Here is a 26,956-nt window from a genome sequence, read left to right on the forward strand (position 1 = left end):
TATATATATATATATATATACTTTTAAAATAGCATTTCCCAAATTTCAATTAACAATTGTAAGAAGCAAGCAAGCCATCGCCATCTTGTATGGTTGCGCTTGAAAAGAGTTTTGCCAATGTTGATTGTTTGTTAATTTTTTTTTTAGTGTTCGAAAACAAGATAAATCCTTATTTTTTTTATCACCATGAATTTTAGTCAAATGTTCTTGTAGTCTGGAAGGTTTCATTGCTTTGTTTGATAAAACTTTCTGGCAAATCAGGCACACTGGCAATGTATTGTTTACAGGCAACTCAATAAAGCCATTTCAAATATTCGTTATTAGATTGTCTACAATATATTTTTTCTTTGATTAAGCCATTATTATCCCAATACCCCCAAAGTCTTTAGTCTCTTGAATCTGGTGAGTCCCAATGATGACGCCTGATGAAATGGCTTCAATATCCTTTCTCCTGTTGATTCCTCCTTCATGCAGATAGTTATCATTTCCTTTGGCATCCTGGGCTCCTTTGGATTTCTCATAGATGTCTTCTTTAAGAATCCTTCAGATTCTAGGCTGCAGGAAAATCTTGTCCAGGCTTTTGGCTGCCCAAGTGTCGTCTTGAGATGATAGTGCTCCAGAGGTTCTGAATAAATTCCTTGGGATTTGACTTTGTTGCCATTTGCCATTTATCTAGATATTCGCATGCATTAGGCCCATACTTTGAAAACATATCTCTTGCCGCCGTATTGGTAGGTGGTTCTTCGGACTGTTCGGCAACGTATATTTTTGTAAATAATCATCCATATAACATAGATTACCATACTTATTGCCATATAATTATAAAAATTGTTATTAATAATTGCATTATTTTCCTCTTCATTAAAGGTGAGGTTATCCTTTTCTTCTTTGATGCTATTAGTTTGGTTTTCTTCTTTTCCTTTTTATTTGATTAAACAGTACTTTATCTATTTTATTTTTTTTCAAAGTACCAGCTTCTAGTCTTATTTGTTAATTAAATAGTTCTCTCACTTTTGTAGGAAATATAAGTAAGGTAATGGGGTCATCAGGGATATTATAAATAAACTAAGTGGTTTGTGGGTACACACTCTGGGATTTATGAGAAACTAGACCTGGACAGGGGAATCAGAACAGCCAAGCTGCTCCTAACTGAAAAAGGAACAGTTGTCTAACTGTCACCCTGGGCCAGAGGTTTTGAGTCCAACAGACAAGGTAACAGGATTATAACTAGGTTTAATTATGAACAACTAAAAGGTAGGATAGGGATATCTACTCTAAAACCTTAAATCTAATGACATAACCCACAGGGAAAGGAAAGACTTATTTCTACACTAACTTAGTAATCTAAACTGACAGGGCCCAAGGAGCAGTGGAGTCTCTGTGTGACTGCCTCAGACCTGGAACCTGCCAGGCTTGAGCAGCTCAGCTAGGGGCTTTGTGGCTTTGGAATTCTCACTTCAGTCCACTGATGATTCCTGGATGCCAAGAGTCAAGGTGGTCTTAGGTACCAAGTAGGGAGGGTTTGCTTGAAATGCTGTCCACCAGATCTCAAACTTTCTCCTCTTCCTTGGCACAGGACTGTTGATCTTCTCTCTCTGCTAGATGCCACCACTCAGGATCCCAGGGGAAAATCAGGAAGCAGGGTGTCCTTTGCTCTGAGATCTCCCAGGCTGAAAACAATTTTTGCCCACCACTAATGGAGTCCTCTCTCAGGGCACACACACTTCTTCCTCCTCCTTCATTCATCCTGGAATTCCCAGCCCCAGGTCCTTCCTGCTAGATTCATCCTTAATACTTAATTAACTAACTAATCTAATCTTCTTCACAACACTTTCAATATGATTAATTTCTCCTTTAATTTTTAGGATTTCTAATTTAGCTTTTATGTGAGGATTTTTAATTTGTTCTTTTTCTAGTATTTAAATTTGCATGCCCAATTCATTGAACTCTTCCCTCCCTGATTTGTTGAAATATCCACTGAGGGATATAAATTCCCCCCTCCCCTGAGTACTGCTTCGACTGTATTACATAGATTTTGATATGATGTCTCCTTATTGTCATTCTCTTCTATGAAATTATTAATTGTTTTTTTTTGTTTTTTTTTTAACCCTTGTACTTTGGTGTATTGTCTCATAGGTGGAAGATTGGTAAGGGTGGGCAATGGGGGTCAAGTGACTTGCCCAGGGTCACACAGCTGGGAAGTGGCTGAGGCTGGGTTTGAACCTAGGACCTCCTGTCTCTAGGCCTGACTCTCACTCCACTGAGCTACCCAGCTGCCCCTTATTAATTGTTTTTATGATTTGTTATTTAACTAACCAATTTTGGAGACTCATATTATTTAATTTCAAATTAATTTTGATTTTTCTCTCCATGTATTATTACTAATTATTATTTTATTGCAATGTCATCTGAAAAGGTTTCATTTATTATTTCTGCTCTTTTGCTCTTGTTTGCTATTTTTTCATTCCCTAGTAGATGGTCAATCTTTGTGAATGTACCATGTACTGCTGAAAAGAAGGTATATTGCTTTTTGTCCCTATTTATTTTTCTCCATATATCTGTTAACTCTAATTTTTCTAGGATTTAATTCACCTCTCTACCTCTTTCTTATATATTTGATTCATCTAACTCTGATAAAGGAAGGTTCAGGTATCCCACAAATATAGTTTTACTATCTATATGTACCTTGAGCTTTGCCAGTTTCTCATTTAGAAATTTGGATGCTATACTATTTGGTGCATAAATGTTAAGTGCTGATATTTCCTCATTGTCTACACTGCTTTTTATAGGGTTGTAATTACCTTCCCTATCTCTTTTAATCACATCTATTTTTACTTTGAATTTATCAGATATCATGATTGAGACTCCTGCCTTCTTTTTCTCAGTTGATGCCTAATAGATTTTGCTCTATCCTCTTACCTTTATGTTGTCTGTGTCTACCTGTTTCATCTGTATTTCTTGTAGACAACATAAGGTAGGATTTTGGTTTCTGATCCACTCTACTATTTGCTTCCATGTTGGGTGAGTTCAGCCGATTCACATTCAGAGTTGTGATTACCATCTGTGTATTCCCCATCCTTTTGATTTCTTTTATTTGTCCTGCTCTTCCTTCTTTCACTATTTCCTTCAACGCCAATGTTTTTATTTTAATCAGTCCCCCAATCCCCACCCTCCCTTATTATTCCCCTTATATTTTTCTGTAAGTTTTATTAAATTCCTTTCCTCCCCCTTCCCTTCCTTTTGTTACTCCCTAACCCACTCTTATTCTGTTTTGGTTGTGTTTTTGTTTTTTGGTAGTTATAGATTATATTTCTTGGGTGTTAGTGGCCATTGCTTTGTTGGTTTTTTCTTCCCTTCCCAGTCAAAAGTCTGAGTAAGGAGGGTAGGCTGTCTGTGTATCAAGCTAAAGATTGGGTTTTGCCTGAGACTATTTTTCAGTATCCACTGTGTCCACTGTGTGCAGTTCCTCTCTGCTCTGTCGCTGCACCCAATTTCTGCTCTCCTCAGCCTCCTGGGCTTCCAAGTCTCACAGGTCTCTGGGGTAGGTCTGTGGTGTCCTCAGCCAGACCCCTGATTACCTTGTAATTGCCCCATGCTTACTCTGACTCAAGCTCTGGAGATATAAGTGGAATTGGAGAATGGTGATCAGCTTGTGTTTTGGTAGGAGTAATTTTATCCCCTTGTAGTGTGAAATTGCCCAAACCCTGCCTACCTTCAAAGCTACACCCTATGGAGGAGCCCCTTCACTTGTCTGATTTTGGTTTTTGTCCTTTTGAGGTGCTATATATCAGTAGATGGTGAGGAGATGATGTCCCTTGTTTCTACTTTGTGCCCATGTTAGCCTGGAATTCCCATAAATTCAAAAATCTTTAATAATACTAGCAAAAAGACTCCAGCAAATGATCACAAAGATTATTGTAAGATAAGGAGGAATTTATACCATGAATGCAAGAATTGTTTAATATTAGGAAAGCCATCCACATAATTGATCTTATCAATAATCAAAGCAACAGAAATCATATGATTAGCTCAATAGATGCAGAAATAGCTTTTGACAAAATATAATACCCATTCCTTTTGAAAACACTAGAAAGTATAGGAATATAATGGCCTTTCCTAAAAATAATAAACAGTATATATTTAAAATTATCATCATCTGCAATAGGGACAAGATAGAAACCTTCCCAATAAGATCATGGATGCCCATTATCACCTCTATTATTTAATATTGTTCTAGAAACACTACCAATAACAATTAGAGAACTAAAAGAAATTGAAGGGATTAAAGTAGGCAATGAGGAAACTAAACTATCGCTTTTTGTAGATGATATGATGGTATACTTAAAGAACCACAGAAAATAAACTAAAAGATTAGTGGAAGTAATTAACAACTTTAACAAAGTTATAGTGTGCAAGATAAATAATAAATCATCAGCATTTCTATATATTTCTCAGCAACAGTTAGTAAAAGAAACTCCACTTAAAATTACTCTAGACCAGTAATGGGCAAACTTCTTAAGGAGGGGGCCAAAGGAAAGGAAATGCTCATCTGTCAGTCTATTTCTAAGACAACTCTTTCGAAGTTTTGTTGTATTGTATCCTACTCATTGTATTCGTCAGATTAGGAATAATGTCATGAAGCCAGATAAAACATTTCAGGGGGCTGCATCTGGCCCGCAGGCCATAGTTTGCCCATCACTTCTCTAGACAGTATGAAATATTTAGGAATCTAGACAAGACAAACACAGAAATTATATGAACACAACTACAAAAGACTTTTCACACAATTAAAAGTAGATTTAAACAACTGAAGAAACATTAATTGTTCATGGGTGAATTAGAAAAATTATAACAAAATTAATCTGGAAGAACAAAAAGTCAAGAATATCAGGGGAATTAATGAAAAAATCTTAAACTCTACTATAAAGCATTTGTCATAAAAATAATATGATACTGGTTAAGAGACAGAAGGGTGGATCAATGGAATAGACTAGGAGTAAATGACCTGAGTAAGCTGGTGTTCAATAAACCCAAAGACCCTAGTTTTGGGGAAAATATCTCATTATTTAACAAAAACTGCTGGGAATATTGGGAAAACAGTATGGGAAAAATTAGAGTTAGAGCAACATCTTACACCCTATACTAAGATAAATTCAAAATATGTATATGTCTTCAATATAAAAAGGATGAAATCATAAACAAATTAGATGAACATAGAATAGCATATATGTCATATCTGTGGGAAAGGAGGGAATTTAAGACGAAGCAAGAAACAGAGAACATTACAAAATGTAAAATGAATGACTTTGATTATATCAAATTAAAAAGGGTTTGTACAAACAAAACTAATGCAAATGAATTTAGAAGGAAAGTAACAAACTGTGAGAACATTTTTCTGACAAAACTCTCTGGCAAAGATTTAATTTCCCAAATATATAAGCAACTCAGTCAAATTTACAAAATAAATCAAGCCACTCTCCAAAGAATAAATCATCAATGGACATGAGTAGTCAGTTTTCACATGATGAAATAAACACTATCACTAAGCACATGAAAAATCATTCTAAATCTCTCCTGATTAGAGAAATGCAAATTAAAACAACTCTGGGGTACCATCTTATACCTAGCAGATGAGCCAATATGGCAGCAAAGTAAAGTGAAAAATGTTGGAGGGTATATGGCAAAATTGGGACACTAATACACTACTGGTGGAGTTGTAAATTGGTCCAACCATTGTTTAGGGCAATTTGGAACTATATATGAAGGGCTTTAAATGAATGCCTGCCCTTTGATTCAGCCATACCACTCCTGGGTTTGTATCCCAAAGAGATGATAAGGAAAAATACTTGTACAAAATTATTTATAGCTGTGGTCTATGATAGCAAAAATTGGAAAATAAAGGGGTGTCCACTGATTGGGGAATGGCTCAATAAATTGTGGTATATATTGGTGATGAAATATTATTGTGCTAAAAGGAATAAAGAACTGGAGGAATTCCATGTGAACTGGAAAGACCACCAGGAATTGATACGTAGTGAAAAGAGCAGAACCAGGAGAATTCTGTGACTTACACACTATGGCACAATTGAATGTCAATGATTTCTCTACTAGTAGCATTGCAATGACCCAGGATAATCCAGAGGAATTTAGGACAAAGAATGCTATCCACATCCTAAGAAAGAACTGTGGAAACAGAAATGCATTAGAAAATATATGATTGATCATGTGGTTAAATAGAGATATGATTAAGGTTGATTTAAAAGATCTCTCTACTGCAAATTTTAATACCATTGGAAATAGATTTGCCACAATGATACACATATAACCTAGTGGAACTGCTCATCAGCTTCAGGAGGGTTAGAAAAAAGAAGGAGTGAATTATGAATCATGTAACCATGGAATAATTTGCTAAATTAAAAAAATTAAAAAGAAAATTTTATTTCTCAAATATAGAGAGAACTGAGTTAAATTTATAAGAAGAATAGTCATTCCCCAATTAATAAATGGTCAAGAGATATGAACAGGCAGTTCTCAAATGGAAAAATTAAAACTATCTTTATTCATATAAAAATGTTCCAAGTTTTTATTGATTAGACTAATGCAGATTAAAACAACTCTGAGATAATAACTCAAACATATCTGATAGGCTAATATAATAAAAAAAGAACATGATAAATTTTGAATGGGATATTTGAAAATTGAAATACTAATACAATATTGGTGGAGCTATAAAGTGATATAACCATTTTGGTGAGCAATCTGGAACCATGCCTAAAGGGTCATAAAAATATGCTTATCCTTTGACCCTGCAATATCACTACTAAGTCTGTAGTGGCACAGAATTTTAAACTGAGGGGATATCCATCAATTGAAGAATAGCTGAAGTAGTTGTGTTATATGTTTGGAATGGAATACTATTGTGCCGTAAGAAATGATGAACAGGATGAGTTCAGAAAAAGCTGTAAAGACTGAAATGAAAACCTGAAAAAAAGAAATGATTTAAAGTGAAGTGAGCTGAACCAAGAGAACACTGTGCAGAAATACTGTAGAAATATATGTAGAAATGAACATGTAGTAATAGATATATTATATGATGATCGACTGTAAAGGACTTCATATCAGTAATACAAGGTCCCAAGATTATCTTGAGGGACTCCTGATGAAAAATCCTATCCACAGCAATAGAAACAATTTTTGAAACATGAATGCAGATGAAAACATGCTAGTTTCACCTTTTTTCTTTTATGAGTTTTTTTTAATATATGGGTGATATGCTTCTTCTTTTATACCATGAAGAATACAGAAATTTATATTTCATGACAACACATATAACATACATCAGATTATTTACTGCCTCAGGGAGACGTAGGTGGAGAGAGGGATAGAATCTGAGTCATAATATTTCATATTAAATTGTTAAAAATTATTTGTACATATAATTTAAAAAATTTTAAATAAAGAAATGGATCAGGAAAGGCCTCATGAAGAATGTAAAATTTAACATGGGACTTGAATGCCAGGAAGTAGAGATATTGAGAAAGGGCCTCTGAAAATGCCCAGATTTGGATACTAAGGCATTTTATTTTAGATTTTGGTAAGGATTTTCTTTATCTGAATTTTTTAAAAAAAAGTCTGTGTAGTATGAGAATTAATTCTTTCAATGTTTAGTGGATGGAGTGAATTATTTGAGACCAGGGAGGAAAGTGTCACTGAAGAAAGATTATGGGAGATGTAGTGTGTACTCCACATTATTGATAAGATCACCAAATGAAAGTATGGAGTGAAAACAGATGAGAACTCAGGACAGAACTCTGTTGAATACCCATGGATATGAGTATAAAAGGCACTTCCTGTGACAATTTTGTTTTATGAAACTCCAAATTTACTTTTTTCCTATGAGAACTTGACTTCAAAAAAATTCTAGACTGACCTTTGTCCCAGACTGAACATTAAGCCATCAGCCATCCATTAAGTATCCTGAAGAGGAGTGATAGAGATATTTAAGTTTTAAGTACCATTTTTCTTAGCAATTTCTCCCATCGTGTCTAGGACTCTCCCAGATAGTCCAGTACCTAGATGAAATCCTCCTTCTCTCTTTAAGCCAGTCAGTTGTCCTTCCTTGCCTATATCTCTAAAGCAGGGGTTGGCAACGTATGGCTCTCCAGCCATATCTGGCTCCACCTCCCAACCTGCCAGTCTGGGCAGAGCCCCAGGATGTACCCCAGGGGGCCCTTCAGCCCCCTCCCCATATTCCAGCACCTTCCACCTCCATCCTCCTCCTTCTGCAGGTGGTTATGGCTCTCATGGCCAAAAAGGTTGCCAACCATTGCTCTAAAGTATATATGAATCCAAGTTCTTCAGATTCATTTAAATTCCCATGATGGAAATTCCCATTCATCGTGCATTTCCCCAGAGACATTGTTCCCAGATTCTCAGAGCTTAGCTGGGAGTGGTAGTGGTGTTGTATATGCACGTGACTATATTTGTTGGCCATAAGAACACGGTCTCCCTTTTCCTGAATAAAGACTTGTTTTTTCTAACTACTTTGGTCATTCTGTGTTTTTCCAGGTTGACACCAGTATTCTTCTGAATGCCTCTCTTTTGTGGTGTAAAACATTTCGTTTTATAAAGGTATTGATCTGTCACATAATGGGAGTTTCCTGAATCTCATCATTGTTATATATCACTAGAAAATATACCATATCTTAAAATATAGAATATGTGGATTCAATTAAGCTGCACTTAATGGACATATCACTTCATATTTCCTTCCTGACTTAATTGATTTGGCCATCATTTCTTATTTCTTTTCTCACCTTAGAAGGAACTCATGCCCTTGCCATCCCCTCTTCCTATTGAAGAAGTTTTCCTAGAATCACCTACATTTTGAGAGAGTACTAAATTCAACTATCATTTTGCTCTTTTCTGGACACTTCTCCATAGTATTCAGATTTCACCTTCATATCAACATAAGGAAATCTGCCCTATGCACTTTCTTTTTAGAACTCTTTTCAGAGTTTTCCTACCACATCCCCATAAAAAATATAAGCTCCTTGAGAGTATGTATTTCTTTTTTTTTACTTATTCTTCATTTTACTTATATTTGTATTCCTAACACTTATCACAGTTCTTGGCTCAATGTAAATAATTAAGAAATACTTATTGACTTCATCTGATTCCTTGGTAATGTGTTGTAAGCCATTGAGAGAAACAGATTCTCTACTAGATATTTCTATCTGAACCCCATCAAAAGATCAATAAATCATCTTATATAGCTAAAGAAATCTGGAGAAAAAACAAAGTTTATTAGTCAGAAAAACAGTTAATTCTAGCAAGGAACTGACTAATCTAGGATGATTCTTTGGATTAAACTTAGGTGGCAGACCTCCTTTCCAACTTCCCTGAAATCCTTATCAAGAAATCTGTAACCTTTTCAATGGAATTTGAAATTGCAACTTTTCTTCCAATGGTAACCTTTCTCACATCTGGGACACAAAGAGTTAGGGACATTGAAAAAAGAGTTTTGTACAGCCTTTGAACCCTTAATCATTTCAGAATATGTTTTTCCTTTCAGGGCTGCCTTGATGGCTATACTCTGTGTATAGGGTGGGGTAAAATCCTCACAAGCTTTCACATAGTAACTAATAGTCCCATATTTTTTTAACATTTTGAAGCATGCTCTGACACCTTATTGGCATTGTCTTAAGCGAACTTTCTGATGAATAGCTCTACTGCCTCCGCATGAATCTCTTAACTTGCTGATTTAAATCTATCCAGAAAATCTGTATATCTTTCCTCTGCACCTTTTTTAATGTCTGCTTACACAGTTGCTAGTCCCTTGGATACAGAGATTTTTCGCCATGACTCTAAGGCACACAAGGTACACTGAATTAAAGCTTGTCTAGGTAAATTAATCTGGTCAGCATGTAATCCCATTCATCCTCTCCAAGTAACATTTCTTTGGTAACTCTGATCCCTTTTTTCTTATTAATTTCAGCCTTCTGTTTTACTAATTCATCAAATTATGTTTTCCAAAAAAGGTAGTCCCCTCCAGAAAGGGAACATTTTGCAGTTTGAAACCAATCATAGGTGGTTATACAATTTTCCCCAAAAGTCTCCACCAAAGCTAAAGTGTATGGAGAAGAAGGGCCATATGAAATACTAGCTGTCTTAATTTCTTTTAACATTTTTTAGGGAAGAAGTTCCCATGTGGGAGCTACTTCCTTTTTATCATCCAATTCATATGCTCTAAAAATAACTGGGAAACAAAATGACATGTCTCCGTCCTTCTGAGAATTTTGTAATGCCCCATTAAAACCTATGTTCTGGGACTGTGGCCCCGGAGCCAGAGCTCTGAGTGGCAGAGCCTCTTCTCCTTTCATATTTCTTTCCTCTTCTGAAGAGAGGATTTTAGGTGGGGGAGGGTCTGCTGCTAGTGGCTTTTTCATTTGAATTTTAAAGCCCCAGTTTGGCTTACGACGAGCCTTTTCCTCCTCTTCCAATTATAACATTGAAATCTTACAGATTTCATTCTCAGAATTTTGTCCAGATAACAAAGATGCTTTTTCAGTGGTGGATAAAATTTTTACTGGCACTTATAATTTTTCAAATCATGACCAAATTTTTGCCAGAATTCTTAGGGAATCCATGGGCTACAAATTTGAATAAAATAAAAAAAACTTAGTGAGCTGTTCTTTACTTATTTTTACTCCCCATTTCTTGAGGGTGTACTTAGTTATATGAATGAAAATATTTCTTTCCTTTGATTCACTGTGTTCCATCCTGTTAATCTATTCTTTACTTCTAGCATCCTCTCTTATTGGGGGAGTTACTATCCTTTCTGATAAAGAGACCTTTGAAAATTCTGGATTTCTTGCCCTTCTTGAGGCAGAAACTAAAATGTCATCATTTGTGAGTGTGTCTGGGAGTGGGGGGTGGGGAGTCAAATCTTTTACCTGTGTTGAGCATTCAAAGTCCCTGGACAAGGGTGCCACAATGTTGAAAGCTATCCAACAGTTCCAGGAATCTGATAAGAACTGTTTAGGTGAGAAAAAGCGGGAGATTGGCTATCTGTCAGCTCATGGCTGCTGCTGACAAGGAGCATGGAGTTTATTTATACAGATTTCAAGACTCATTTCACACAAAGAACACCAAAAAACTTCGCAGTTGCACAGAAATTACAATTAAGTCATGTCAAAGTACAAAGGAGCCTCAGTGGCTTCAAGGTAAAGATAAGCCTGGAATAGAGCAAGGTTCAAGGCTGAATCTTATACTTTATTAGGAGTAAAGCACCTGCTGGATGAGGTCTTGTCTAACTTTTGTCCAGTTCTTGACCTTGCCTGTCTAGAAACAGTTTTGAGCCCAGGCAACTTAATTTTATGCATTTCTGTCTTAGAGAGAAACTGTTAACCTCTTAACTTCTGGGTTGCCAAGAACTTAAACTTTCCAATAAAACTATAATGCTTTCCAATAAGAAAAGGCATGGATCATAAAAGGAATCAAAGAGAGGAGTTTCAGATTTTTATCTTACATAGCCCATGCTGTCTGGCTCTGATTTGCAGAGTAGAAAGGCCAAAGCATGGCCTTACTGGATTGCATTGATCTTTTGATGGGGTTCAGATAAAAATGTCTATTAGAGACTCTTTCTTTCAATGGCTTCCAACAGTAATGGATATCAATACTGTTAATTTCCATCTGTATCCTCAATAAACATATCTAACTTCTAAATCTCATGTATCATTGTTTTCAGGATATTATAATTCAAAGGCAAAAATAATTGCTTTGTGAAATATAGTCTATCACATGGATGAGACATAACAGCCTCTTTACATGACCCCTTAGATTAAATTTAGGCATAGAAGTAGAAAGAATTTTCAAGAGTATAGCCAGAGATGGCTTCTTTGGATAAGTGCTGGGAGAGAGGCAAAACAGCTCCTTTCAAAAGCCCAAAAATGGCAGAAAGAGAAGAAGCATCCATCACATGGTGATTTCTTAGTCTGAGCCTGAACCCTCCGCCCAAGATTCTTTAATTGGCCAACTTTCAAAGAGTCACATTCCTTGACTTCTCACCTGCCACACTGACAAATTAAGACACATGACTGTGACTCCTATAACATAAGACTTTCTGGATATGATGCTCTCCTAAATATTTGATTCACAGATTACCATAGGTTTAACTACCATTGAAAACTGCCCATTTCTTGAAAATCAAAATCCAATTCTTCATTCAGGGTCATATTTAATTCTTTCATATTTTAAATTTCTAACCTTGTCACCTACTTGTGTCCTGCTTTATATTCCTCAAACATGCCCCATTGTCCCTGTATCCATATGTTTAGTCATTATTTTACGTTCACTTGAAATTCTATTTCACATTCAAGCAACCTATGCAAATAATACATGCATTTTACAGCAAATTTCAAATGTTGGATCACTCAGTAAAACTTTCATGATTAATTGATCTATTATAGATCACTGATCTTCTTAAGTCATTTTTCTCTTGTATTTTTCCAGTTGTCTCTGAGTAGGACAATTCTTGAGAACAACTAACATGTCTTATATTCCTTTTTAATGTCCTCAAATCAAAATTCTAAAGACTATATAGTCTAAACATACTACTTTGGACGTGAATCATGAGAATTCTAGATGTTTGATAACTTGTCCAATGTTATTACATCTGTGGATTTCTTACTATCATTTTAAGATTCTTTCTTTGGTACCATTATGAAAAACAAACTACTTCTAATTTAAACTATGCAATTTAGTTTCAGGTTTTTGTCTTCAAAGTGATGAGAAACTAATATGGAAACCACAAATCTAGTATAGTCTGTCCTAATTAATTTTAATTTGAGGAATACTGGGGGAAAAGAAGCCATTTATTTTGAAGAGAAGCATAAAATTTTGGAATTATCTATTTCATATTGCAGATGCAGTGTTCCTTAGTAAGAACACATTAATTTAGAGTAACTCCTTAGCTTAAATGACTTAACCTCTCTCTTTCCTCTTTAAAACTTCTTGGGGCAGCTGGGTAGCTCAGTGGAGTGAGAGTCAGGCCTAGAGACAGGAGGTCCTAGGTTCAAACCCGGCCTCAGCCACTTCCTAGCTGTGTGACCCTGGGCAAGTCACTTGACCCCCATTGCCCACCCTTACCAATCTTCCACCTATGAAACAATACACCGAAGTACAAGGGTAAAAAAAAAAAAAAAAAAAAAAAAAAAACTTCTTTCCTCAATAAAATAAGGACTTTAACAATAATTTGTGGCTTTAAAATTATGCATACTATAATCTTTCTAGATTTATGAGAAGAAACCAATATTTGGTTGTTAGTCATAATGAAAGTAATATCAAACATAGTAAGGACTTCTCAGTAAAAAGATGCTTCATGGGTTTCCAGGTTAAGATGGCGGCAGAGTAAAAAGCAGCTCTTAACCTCTCCTGACTGAAACACACAAAACTTCTCAAGGGGACATAAAAACAAGTCCAGACAAACGGAGGAACCCCACAACAGGGTGCAGTGTGGAAGGTACATGGAATCGGGACATTTCAATGCTATAAAGGGGTGAAACAGCTCTCACTAAATCGCGGGCTGAGCAACCACCCCACCTCCACCCCCTCCACACACAGCACCTATATCGCCGAAGCCAGCTAAAAAGAAATAGAGAAAGTTTGGGGCACCCATCGAGTCATTGGCAGCTCCAGGGCCTGTTCCTGAGAGCAGCAAGATTTGGGACCCCAAAAAGCCAAAGAACACACGTGAACTCTGAGCGCGGGCTCAGGGCGCAAAGCACGGGAGCAGAGCACAGGAGCAGAGCTCAGGCGGGCTCAGAGCTCAGGCGCAGCAGAGGCGTGGGTGAAGGCAGACACAGCCACGAGCTAAAGCTCTGAAACCCTGAGTGGGGAACCAGCATGGATGGGTATACGACTGTGGAAGCAGCGCCCTAAGACTGGTAAAGGAACCTTCGGCAGAGGATCAAGCAAGGGGATCCACCAGGGGGTTTGACCTTGGAAAAAACCAGACCTCAGGAGCCAAAAGACCGTGGACAGACCCTGAGCACGAGGATAAAGCTGAGAAGCTGCTGGGCTAATGATGGCTACCCAGTCTCAGGAAGTTCAGAAGAGAAAGATTAACAACAAGAAAAAAAAAGTCTTTAACACTCGAAAACTTTTACACAGAGAATCCAGACAACCAAGCAAACAGAGGAGGAGAACAAACAAGTATCTGGATCCACCTCAAATAAGGAAAACAGGTCACAAGCTATGGAAGAGTTCGAAACTGAGATTTTGAGGAAAATGGAAGAGATCTGGCAAGAAAATAATAGTTTAAAAGGTAGAATCTTGCAATTGGAAAGTGAGGCTCAGAAATCAAATGAACTGAAAAGCAAATTGAACCAGATTGAAAAAGAAAACCAAAAGATCATAGCTGAAAACGAAAAGATTAGAGCTGAAAACAGGTCCCTAAAGGCTAGAATTGAGCAATTAGAAGCTAATGATCTCTCAAGACAACAAGAACAAATAAAACAAAGTCAAAAGACTGAAAAAATAGAAGAAAACATGAAATATCTCAGTGAGAGAGTGACAGACCAAGAAAATCAGACTAGAAGAGAAAATTTGAGAATAATTGGCCTTCCAGATAAACCAGAAATTAAGAGAAACCTGGACTCCATACTAAAAGAAATTATTCAGCAAAATTGCCCTGAAGTCCTACAACAAGAGGGCAATATAGACATTGAAAGGATTCATAGAACACCCACTACATTCGATCCAGATAAGAAAACGCCCAGAAATATAATTGCGAAATTCAAGAGCTTTCAAGCAAAAGAAAAAATCTTACAAGAAGGCAGAAAGAGACAATTCAAATATCAAGGAACACCAATCAGAATCACACAGGATCTGGCAGCCTCCACGCTAAAAGACCGTAAGGCTAGGAATACGATATTCAGAAAGGCAAGAGAGCTGGGCCTGCAACCACGGATCAACTACCCATCAAAATTGACTATATATTTCCAGGGGAAAGTATGGGCATTCAACAAAATTGAAGAATTCCAAATATTTGAACAGAAAAGTCCAGGGCTAAATGGAAAGTTTGATATCCAACCACAATAATCAAGAGAAACATGAAAAGGTAAATAAGAAACAGAGGGGAAAGAAAGAAAACTTATAATTTTTAAATTTGCCTTTTTAAGGGCCTTAGTAAGATCTAATTATCTGTATTCCTATGTAGAGAAATGTTATGTATAATTCTCTGTAGTGAACTCTATTCACAATTATAGTATTCACTATTATAGTAATCAGAAGAATAATTCACAGGGTGAGGGTGGAACACTAAATAATCTAAGATGGCATGGGGGATGGGAAAAAGGGGGTGAATAGTAGGGGACACCAAGAGAAACTTGAGTGAATAAGAAAAATAGGATATTCTATTATACACAAAAAGGGCATGGGAAGGAGAGGGGACAAATACTATTATAAGAAGGAGATGAAGAGCGCATTAAGAGGTAATAATCAAACCTTATTCTCAGTGTAATAAACCTGGAGAGGGAAGAGTAGCTATACTGTCCATTGGGACATAAAACTCTTATCTAACCCTTCTGAGAATATCAGAAGGGATAAACCAAGGGGAGCAGGGGAGTGAGCAGGTCAAAAAAAAAGGGAGGGGAGAAGAAAAGGGAGGGAATTCATAAGGCCTTTAAAAACAAAAAGGTAGGGGGAATAAGGGAGGGTGTAGAAAGGAAGTTAATCAAGGGAGGGGATAAGGGATAGCAGCCTAATAGCAAACCACTGGTTTAAAAGGAAATAATATAAGAAAAAAGGGGGTAGAAAAAGGGGAGGATACGAAAATGTCAGCAAATGCACAACTGATGATTATAACTCTGAATGTGAATGAGATGAACTCGCTCATAAAACAGAAGCAAATAGCGGAGTGGATTAGAAACCAAAATCCTACCATATGTTGTCTATAAGAAACACATATGAGACGGGTGGACATACACAAGTTTAAGGTTCAGGGCTTGAGCAAAATCTTTTGGGAGTAAAATGAGAAAAAGAAGGCAGGAGTGGCTATATGATTTCTGACAAAGCCAAAGTAAAAATAGATATGATTAAAAAAGACAGGGAAGGTCATTGCATCCTGATTAAAGGCAGTAAAAACAATGAGGAAATAACACTGCTCAATACATATGCACCAAGTGGCATAGCATCCAAAATCATAAAGGAGAACCTGGCAGAGCTCAAGAAGGAAATAGATAGTAAAACCATACTAGTGGGAGATCTAAATATTCCTCTTTCAGATCTAGATAAATCAAACCCAAAAATAAATAAGAAAGAGTTAAGAGAGGTGAATGAAGTCCTAGAAAAATTAGATTTAATTGATATGTGGAGAAAAATTAATAGGGACAAAAAGGAATAAACCTTCTTTTCAGCTGCACATGGCACATTCACAAAGATTGACCATGTTATAAGGCATAGAATCATTGCAAACAAATGCAAAAGAGCAGAAATAATAAATGTAACCTTCTCAGATCATAATGCAATAAAAATAATAATTAGTAAGGGCACCTGGACAGGAAAATCAAAAACTATTTGGGAATTAAATAATATGATTCTCCAAAACCAATTTGTCAAAGAAATAATCATAGAAACAATCAATAATTTCATTGAAGAAAATGACAATGATGAGACATCCTACCAAACTCAGTGGGATGCGGCCAAGGCAGTACTCAGGGGGAAATTTATATCCTGGAGTGCATATATTAACAAATTAAGGAGGGCAGAGATTAATGAATTGGACATGCAACTCAAAAAATTAGAAAGCGAGCAAATTAAAAATCCTCAGATGAAAACTAAATTAGAAATACTAAAAATCAAAGGGAGAAATTAATAAAATTGAAAGTAAAAGAACTATTGAATTAATAAATAAGACTAGAAGCTGGTACTTTGAAAAAACAGATAAAATAGACAAAGTACTGGTCAATCTAATAAAAAAAAGGAAAGAAGAAAACCAAACTGACAGTATCAAAGATGAAAAAAGAGACCTCACCTCTAATGAAGGGGAAATTAAGGCAATCATTAAAAACTATTTTGCCCAATTATATGGCAATAAATATAACAATTTAGGAGATATGGATGAATATTTACAAAAATATAAACTACCTAGATTAACAGCAGAAGAAATAGAATACCTAAATAATCCCATATCAGAAGGGGAAATTGAACAAGCCATCAAAGAACTCCCTAAGAAAAAATCGCCACAGCCTGATGGATTCACAAGTGAATTCTATCAGACATTCAAAGAGGAAGTAATCCCAATACTATACAAATTATTTGATATGATAAGCAAAGAAGGAGACCTACCAAATTCCTTTTATGACACAAATATGGTACTGATTCCAAAGCCAGGGAGATCAGAAACAGAGAAAGAAAACTACAGACCAATCTCCCTAATGAACATAGATGCAAAAATCTTAAATAGAATACTAGGAAAGAGACTCCAGCAAGTAATTAAGAAGATCATCCACCATGATCAGGTGGGATTAATACCAGGAATGCAAGGTTGGTTCAACATTAGGAAAACCATCCACATAATTGACCATATCAACAGTCTAACAAACAAAAATCACATGATCATCTCAATAGATGCTGAAAAAGCCTTTGACAAAATACAGCATCCATTCCTATTGAAAACACTGAAAAGTACAGGAATAGAAGGACCTTTCCTAAAAATAATAAACAGTATATACCTAAAACCATTAACAAACATCATATGCAATGGGGATAAATTAGAAGCCTTTCTAATAAGATCTGGAGTGAAACAAGGATGCCCATTATCACCTCTATTATTCAACATAGTACTAGAAACACTAGCAGTTGCAATTAGAGAAGAAAAAGAAATTGAAGGTATCAAAATAGGCAAGGAGGAGACTAAGCTACCACTTTTTGCAGATGATATGATGGTCTACTTAAAAAATCCTAGAGAATCAACTAAGAAGCTTGTAGAAATAATCAACAACTTTAGCAAAGTGGCAGGATACAAAATAAATGCACATAACTCATCAGCATTTCTATACATTTCCAACACACTAGAGCAGCAAGAAGTAGAAAGAGAAACACCATTTAAAATCACCCTAGACAATATAAAATACTTAGGAATCTATCTACCAAAACAAACACAGCAATTATATGAAAACAACTACAAAACACTTTCCAAACAAATAAAACTGGATCTAAAGAATTGGAAAGCCATTGATTCCTCATGGGTAGGACGAGCTAACATAATAAAAATGACAATTCTACCCAAATTAATTTACCTATTTAGTGCCATACCTATCAAGCTACCAAAAAACTTATTTACTAAATTAGAAAAAAAACTATAACAAATTTCATTTGGAATAACAAAAATCAAGAATATCCAGGGAAATAATGAAAAAAAATATGAAGGAAGGGGGCCTAGCAATACCAGCTATTAAACTATACTATAAAGAAGCAGTCATCAAAACAATATTATACTGTCTAAGAAATAGAGAGGAGGATCAGTGGAATAGACTTGGGGTAAATGACATCAGCAAGACAGTGTATGATAAACCCAAAGAGCCCAACTTTTGGGACATGAATCCACTATTTGACAAAAACTGCTGGCAAATTTGGAAAACAATATGGGAGAGATTAGGTCTAGATCAACATCTCACACCCTACACCAAGATAAATTCAGAATTGGTGAATGACTTGAATATAAAGAGGGAAACTATAAATAAGTTAAGTGAACACAGAATAGTATACTTGTCAGATTTCTGGGAAAGGAAAGACTTTAAAACCAAGCAAGAGTTAGAGAAAATTACAAAATGTAAATTAAATGGTTTTGGTTATATTAAACTAAAAAGATTTTGTACAAACAAAAACAATGTAGTCAAAATCAGAAGGGAAACAACAAATTGGGAAAAAATCTTTATAACGAAAAACTCTGACAGAGGTCTAATTACTCAAATATACAAGGAATTAAAGCAATTGTATAAAAAATCAAGCCATTCCCCAATTGATAAATGGGCAAGAGACATAAATAGGCAATTTTCAGGTAAAGAAATCAAAAGTATCCATAAGCACATGAGAAAGTGTTCCAAATCACTAATAATTAGAGAAATGCAAATCAAAACAACTCTGAGGTATCACCTCACACCTAGCAGATTGGCTAAAATGACAGCAGGGGAGAGTAATGAATGTTAGAGGGCATGTGGCAAAATTGGGATCATTAATGCATTGCTGGTGGAGTTGTGAACTGATCCAGCCATTCTGGCTGGCAATTTGGAATCGTGCTCAAAGGGCTATAAAAGAATGCCTTCCCTTTGATCCAGCCATACCATTGTTGGGTTTGTACCCCAAAGAGATCATAGATAAACAGACTTGTACGAAAATATTTATAGCTGTGCTTTTTGTGTTGGCAAAAACCTGGAAAAGGAGGGTATGTCCTTCAATTGGGGAATGGCTGAACAAACTGTGATATATGCGGGTGATGGAATACTATTTTGCTAAAAGGAATAATAAACTGGAGGAGTTCCAGGCGAACTGGAGAGACCTCCAGGAATTGATGCAGAGGGAACTGAGCAGAGCCAGAAGCACATTGTACACAGAGACTGATATACTGTGATAAAATCGAATGTAATGGGCTTCTTTACCAGCAGTAATGCAAAGACTCAGGACAGCTCTGAGGGATTTATGGTAAAGAATGCTACCCATATTCAGAGGAAGGACTGCAGGAGAGGAAACATATAAGAAAAACAACTGCTTGAACGCATGGGTCGGGGTGGACATGATTAAGGATGTGGACTCAAAACTACCACACCAATGCAACTAACAACAATATGGAAATAGGTCTTGATCAAGGACACATGACAAAATCAGTGCTAATGTGCATTGGCCATGGGTGAGGGGAGTGCAGGGGGTGGAGGGGAAAGTAGGAGTATGAATCATGTAACCATGTTAAAAATGAATATTAATAAATGTTTAAATTAAAAAAAAATAAATAAATATCTCTAGGAAGGTGAGGTCATCTCAAAAAAAAAAAGATGCTGCATTATCTAAGTTTGAAGTCAACTTTTACTAAGTTTCTTCTGATATCTGAAAAGTTCTTTTCCCCTCTTGAACTGGCATAAACAAATTGCAATGTTTGAATTTCTTCATAATTCTTCTATTTTAAATTCTTCTTATATATACTTTCTATTGTGCCAACTATCAGAATGTAGAGAAAGTGTAAGATATTTTTAAGTGCATTTGAATATGTTAATCAATGCTGAATAAATTATCTATGATATCTGGAAAAAAGAATATGGTGGCATTAAATTATCCATTTAAATAAATCAGTGTCAGAGTATTGTTAAGACTAGGAGAAATTCATCTTCATGTATAAAGCATTAGAGCTAGTTAATTATGGATAAAAATTTAGTAGTAAAAATTAACAAAAATTTCTTTCAAAAGTATAAGTTTGAGGAAATGAAAATAATGGTAAAGGACCAAGCATTCATTTGTATACTCATTCAATATTTAAGGGTCTTTATTATGTAATGTAATGTAGCTAACAAGAGAGATAAGAAATAAAAATCATAGAAATTACAAAATGAGGCCAATTCAAAATGGTAAAGGCAGAACTCACCTGAGCTTTCCTAATTGCTCTCCAAACAACTTCAAAACAATGCCTCCAAACAATTTCTGCAACAGTAGAAGCAACAAAAGGACACAATAAAAAAATTCCAACCCAAGACAACTTAGATACTTCTGAGCTAAGATGGCCACAGAATAGAAGCAAGGGCTTCTTCTCCTCACCACCAACTGATATAAAGTCCCTCAAAAAGACAAAAATCAAAATCAGATGACTGTAGGGGCTCTACCATAGAGTGCACCTTGAAGGTAGGCATTTCCACACTATAAAGGGGAAAAATTACTCCTCCAAAGCATAAGCTAATCATCTCTCAACCACTCTACAGCATCAGAGTGAGTGTGGGGCAATCTCTAGGTTATTAGGGAGGCTTGCTGAGGACACGACAGATTTACCCCAAGAGGCTGAGGAACACAGAGTGTGGGTGCAAAGATTGGGCAGAGAGTGGCTGCCCACAAGAGATGTGGAAGAGACTGAAAGATAGACTCAAGGCAAAACCTCTCTGTAGCTAATTACACAGAAAGTCTTCCCTTCTCACTCAGACTTCTGGGTGGAAAGGGAAGAAAAAATTAACGTATCAATGGCCACCAATACCCAAGAATTACAAACTACAACTACCAAAAAAAATGAGAAAAAAAAATATGACCCTGGATAACTTTTGTGGAGAAAAACAGCAGACTACAAAGGAGAAAGCAGAGAGAGACAAACAAGCAAACATATCCAAACTTTCCACAAAAAAAGGAAATTGTCACAAACTCTTGAGGAACTCAAATTTGAGTTCAAGAACCAAATAAGCAAGATAGAAGAAACTTGGCAAGAAAGGTGGGAAATAGTTCAAAAAGAAAATAATTGTTTCAAAGACAGAATCTCCCACTTGGAAAAAGAAGCCCAGAAATCACATGAATTGATAAGCAAATTGGAGACCAGAATTGACCTTCTGGAAGTCATGCAAAGCAGGATAGACAAAACCAAAAAGTAAAATCAAAAGATCATATCGGAAAGCCAGTCTTTAAAGACTAGAATTGGGCAAGCAGAAGCTAATGATCTCAATAGATAGCAGGAATTAATAAAGGAAAGTCAAAAGAATGACAAAATAGAAGAAAACATGAACTATCTCACTGAGAAGATGACAAACCTGAAAAATAGGTCCAGGAGAGAGAATTTGAGAATAATTGGTCTACCTGAAAACCTAAAATAAAACAGAAACCTTGACATCATGTTACAAGACAACTTAGAGAGTCACAAGACAATGTCTTTATCACTGGAGAGAGTTGAGTATACAGTACAAGACAAGTGGGACCTCAACCTAGGAAGATAGAATCAGACCTTTTCCCTGCAAGCTAGTAAAGGCCTTATGGGCAAAAAAAAAGTGTCAGTGAGTTCCAAATTCCACAGATTGGAAAAGGGCTGGATAACTGATTAGAAGGAAATTTCAGAGGGATTTTTGCTACCTCTTGTTACAATACTCTATTGCCCATTTTGGAGTCTTGGTCTCAGGTCCAGGTCACAGGCCCAGGAGGAGGAGGAACAGTAGGACACAAGACTATGTGACTTTACAAGGGGTCAGAGACCATGCTCTTCATGTCAAGATGGAAAAGAAGATTTGTAGTCACTTGTAGACCTTATAGGTCACTTATAGATCACTTATAAAGCAATGTTGAGGAGATTAGAAACTATGAATCATCTTAGATTGTATCACTTTGGGAGAAAAAAAAACAAAAAACAAACAAAAAAAAAAACCTTACAGGTCCACAGAATTGCCTCTGAAAATATAAGCATGAAATAAGTTTAAATTTGAGATTGTGCCCCTCCAGCATAGTAGCAGATCCCAACTTTAACATAAAGTTTAATATTAATAAATAGGCATAAAAATGAGAAAAATAATAAAATAATAAAGGAACTTGACCATAGAAAATAACTGTGGGGACAGGGAAGATCAAAACAGAAACTCAAAAGGGGAAAACATTGTGAAAACGGGTATATGAAAAAATTAAAGAAAAATGTAAATTGGTGTCAGGCTAAAAAAGAATTGCTAAAAAGAATTCAAAAAAGAATAAAAATAAAATAAAATGAGAGGTAAGGGATCATTTTGGAAAAGAAATGAGAATGATGCAGGAGAATCATGAAAGTTATTGTCAACAGTTCTGTTAAGGAAGCACAAAAAGGAGAAAAAATATGTACACAAAATTCACTGAAGAAAACAGCAATTTGAAAAAGTAGAATTAGCCAAATGGAAAAGTAGGTAGAAAAACAAACTGTAGAAAATAATTTCTTAAAAATTACAAATGGTGAAATGGAAGGTAATAATTCCATGAAGCACCAAGAAACATTTTTAATAGAAAAAAGTGTGAAATATCTCAGTGGGGGAAAATCTGACCTGGAAAATAGATTGAGTATGAATAATTAAAAAAAATTTGAAAAAATTCATGTGGGAGAACAAAAGTTTAAGAATATCTGAATTAATGAAAAAAATTAATGGATTAAAAAAGGAGGACTCTCAGTACTAGACCATACATTTTATTGTAAAGTAGTAATTATCAAAACTTTCTAGTACTGAGTTAGGTAGGAATAGAAAAAAAATCAATGGAATATAACAAATATTAGAAGAACAGTATTAAAACATACTACTCTTTTATTTGAGGAATGAAAATGGCAGAGAAGGTACACAGACCTGCCTAATCTCTATTAAATTACTTTAAAAATATATATGATATAGTCCCTCAAAATGAATTCTTCAGCAGCATAACTCATAAAAAGATGGGGAGAAATAAAATTTCAGCCTAAAAGAACATAGAAGTCTAGCATAAATGATCTACTGTACTGGAAGTGGAGTACAAAGTAGCATGCAATGCAGGACAAATGCCAGTAACTTGCCTTTTGGCCATATGAATCAGAAGCAAATACTTCTGGAGTTCTCAGCCCCAGATGGTAAGAAGGGGTTGGACACCTGCTCAGAATAAAATTACAAAAAGGCCCTATGCCGGCCCGAGTGAAAGACTCTTTTGAATTGCCCATATGCAGAATCAGATCACAGTCTAGAAACATGATCTCAGGGTAAAGAGGAGTACCAATATATGGCCATAGGGAAGTTGGGTAACTTGGTCATAGTTACAAGGAAGAAAAGAATGCTTATGATTCCTCACAGACAAGAGTCCAGGCCAGAAAAGTGTTCAGTACACATTTCCATGGATCATACTAGCATGGAAGAGCTGAAAACTTATAGATCTCTGAAGGCAACTGCACAAAGAACTGCAATCTTGGAACAGTGCTCCCTTCACCTCAGTTATAGACCCCAAAATTAACAGGTTTTTTTTATTAAAAGAAAAGAAAACAGGTGTAAAATGAATAAAAGACAAAAAAACCCTCAACTTAGAAAGTTTTCCTGGTGATAAGGAAGGCCAAAACACAAACTCAGAGGGAGATGATAAAATTAATACTGCTGCATCCACAGCATCCAAGAAACATAGAAATTTTTTTCAAACCCAAAAATAACTAATGAGAGAGATAGAAAAGGATTTTTAAAATCAAATAAAAGAGGTAGAAGAAAAATGCTAAAAGTAACAAGAGTGATTCCAAAATTCAAAAAATCCAATAAAGAGAGAGAAGAATTAAATCTTCTTTAGAAATAAAAATTAATCAAATGGGGGGAAAAGACCTTTTCAAAAGCAGAACTGACCATATGGAAAAATTGTATAAAAATTCACCAAGGGCAAGAAATCTTTAAAAAGTAAAGTGGGTCAAAAGAAAAAGGAGATTAGAAAACTCACTCCAGAAAACAGTGTCTTAAAAATTAGAATTAGAAAAGTAGAAACTATTGATTTCATGGGACATTAAGAAACAATCAAAGCAAAAAGAATTGGGGGAAAAAGAAGAAAAAATAAATTCATTTGGACCAAATGAATGGCATGATTAAAAACATAGATTTTAGATATCATATTTTAAGAAATTGTCAAGGAAAATTTCTATGTGTTATTTTAGAACAAGAGGGTAAAATGAAATAGAAAGAATCCACTGATCATCTTTTGAAAAAGTTACTAAAAGAATTATTCCCAGGAATATTGTGGCCAAATTCCCAAACTCCCTGATCCTAGAGAAATTATTGTAACCAGCCAAAAAGAAATGATGCAAATAGCAAGGAGTCACAGTCAGGATAACACAGGATAACACAGTTAGCAGCTTCTACATTAAAGTATCAGAGCCCCTGGAATATGATATTCCAGATGGCAAAGGAGCTAGGATTTCAACCAAGAATCAGTCGTCCAGCAAAACTGAGCATAATCCTCCCAGGGAAAAATGGGTATTCAATGAAATAGATGACTTTCAAACATTCTTGATGAAAAGACCAGAGCTGAATGGAAAACTTGACTATCAAATATGAGTCAAGAAAAGCATAAAAAAGTAAAGAAGAAAAAGAAATCAAAAGATATTCAGTGAGGTTAAAATATTTACATACCTAAATTGGAAGATTATTCTTGTAAGTCCTAAAAACGTTATTATTATTATTAGGGCAATTAGAAAGCGTATACATAGACAGAGAGTAAGGATATTAATTGAATATGATGGGATGATATACAAAATAAAATTAAGGAATGAGAAAGAGGAATACATTGCAATAAATGGGAAGGGAAAATAGAATTTAATTTTCAAATAAAAAATTCAAGAGAAACATAGAAAGGTAAACTGGAAAGAGAAATGCTAAGAGATTCAATAATGTTAAACTCTTTACATTTCTACATGGAAAATGATTCTTGTAAATTCTAAGTAATTTCTCATACTTAGGGCAGGGAGGAGAATATGTATCTAGAGAGCATGGATATAAAACTATAGAGTTGACTATGATGGAATGATAGCCAAAAAAGTAAAAATAAGTGGTAATGTAAAGGGGAAAAGGGGGTTTTATGGGTTCAATATGTTAGAAGGTGGTCACCAGAAGATTGAACTATTATCAATCCTCAATTAAGAGTAATCTCAAGTCAAAATTGACTTTTATTGAAGTTTATTTATAATTACGAAGGTTGAAGGTAGGGAAATTGAGAGATAGAAATTCTGGCCTGGATCAGAGGCCCAGACCAGGTAATAATTTAGAGGCCCAGAAGAGGGGCACAGAGGTTAATTAAACAATGCTTCTAGCCACAAGGCCTTTTATAATTAGAGAGGCAAGAGAGGCCTCCCTGAGGGTAGAGGCTTCAGAAACCCCAAGGGAAGAGAGTGAGAGAGTCAGCCTAACTTACCCACATGACAATTCAAAGGGAAGCAGTTAGAGGTCCCACCAGCATTCTAACACTCCTCCACAAACAAGAAAAGTTCCTCATCAGATGCTGTCTTCCACCAAAGACCTTCACTGACTGAGGACCTTCTTTTAAAGGGGTCACTTATGTGTCACTTCCTGTTCTTCCCTCTTAATTTGCATGTCCAATCACAATAGACGATTCTCTTAGTACTGCCTAGGGGGCAGTCAGTTAACTCTAGCATACTTGGGTTATGGACCTCCCAGAATTAGAGGTGTTCTCACCTTTGGTGATTAAATCTAAAAATGGGCAGTGTAGACTTAATCTAATTATCACAGGAGGAAAGAGAGATGCAGTGGGATAAGAAGTAGAATCAGGTCAATTATCTCACATAAAAGTGGTATGAAATGACTCTTACAGTGAGAGGGAAATACAGTCAGTAATCATAACTGTGTATGAATAGAATGTGAATAGGATGAACTCACCTACAAAACAAAAGCGGATAACAGAGTGGATTAAAAACCAGAATTCAATAATATGATTATCTTTTACAAGAAAAACACTTGAAATGAACCAACACAGAGAAAGTTAAAATAAAGGGTTTCTTTAGAATCTTTTATGCTTCAGCTCAAGTAAAATAAAAGCAGGTATCTCACTCATGATCTCAGATAAAGTAAAAGAAAAATAAACCTACTGATGAAAGATAAGCAAGGGAACTATATTGAGTTAGAAGGCACCATAAACAATGAAGTTATATCAATATTTAACATACATGCACCAAATAGTATATTATCTAAAATTTTTAAAGGACAGTTAAATGAGTTATAGGAGGAAATAGAAAATAAAACTATTTTAGTGGGAGACTTTACCCTGAACTCTCTAAGAATTAAATAAATCTAACCAAAAATAAATTTAAAATGTTAAGAAAGTGAATTTTATTTTAGAGTTGAATATTATTGTTCTCTGGGGAAAAAATTGAAAGAGCATAGTATGGAATATATCTTGTTTTCAGCAGCATATGACACTTCCATAAAAGTCCACCATGTATAAGGGAATAACATTTTCACGAGCAAAAGCAGAAAAGCATAAA

The sequence above is a fragment of the Gracilinanus agilis genome, chromosome 3 (assembly GCF_016433145.1).
Source record: "Gracilinanus agilis isolate LMUSP501 chromosome 3, AgileGrace, whole genome shotgun sequence".
NCBI classification, from domain to species: domain Eukaryota; kingdom Metazoa; phylum Chordata; class Mammalia; order Didelphimorphia; family Didelphidae; genus Gracilinanus; species Gracilinanus agilis.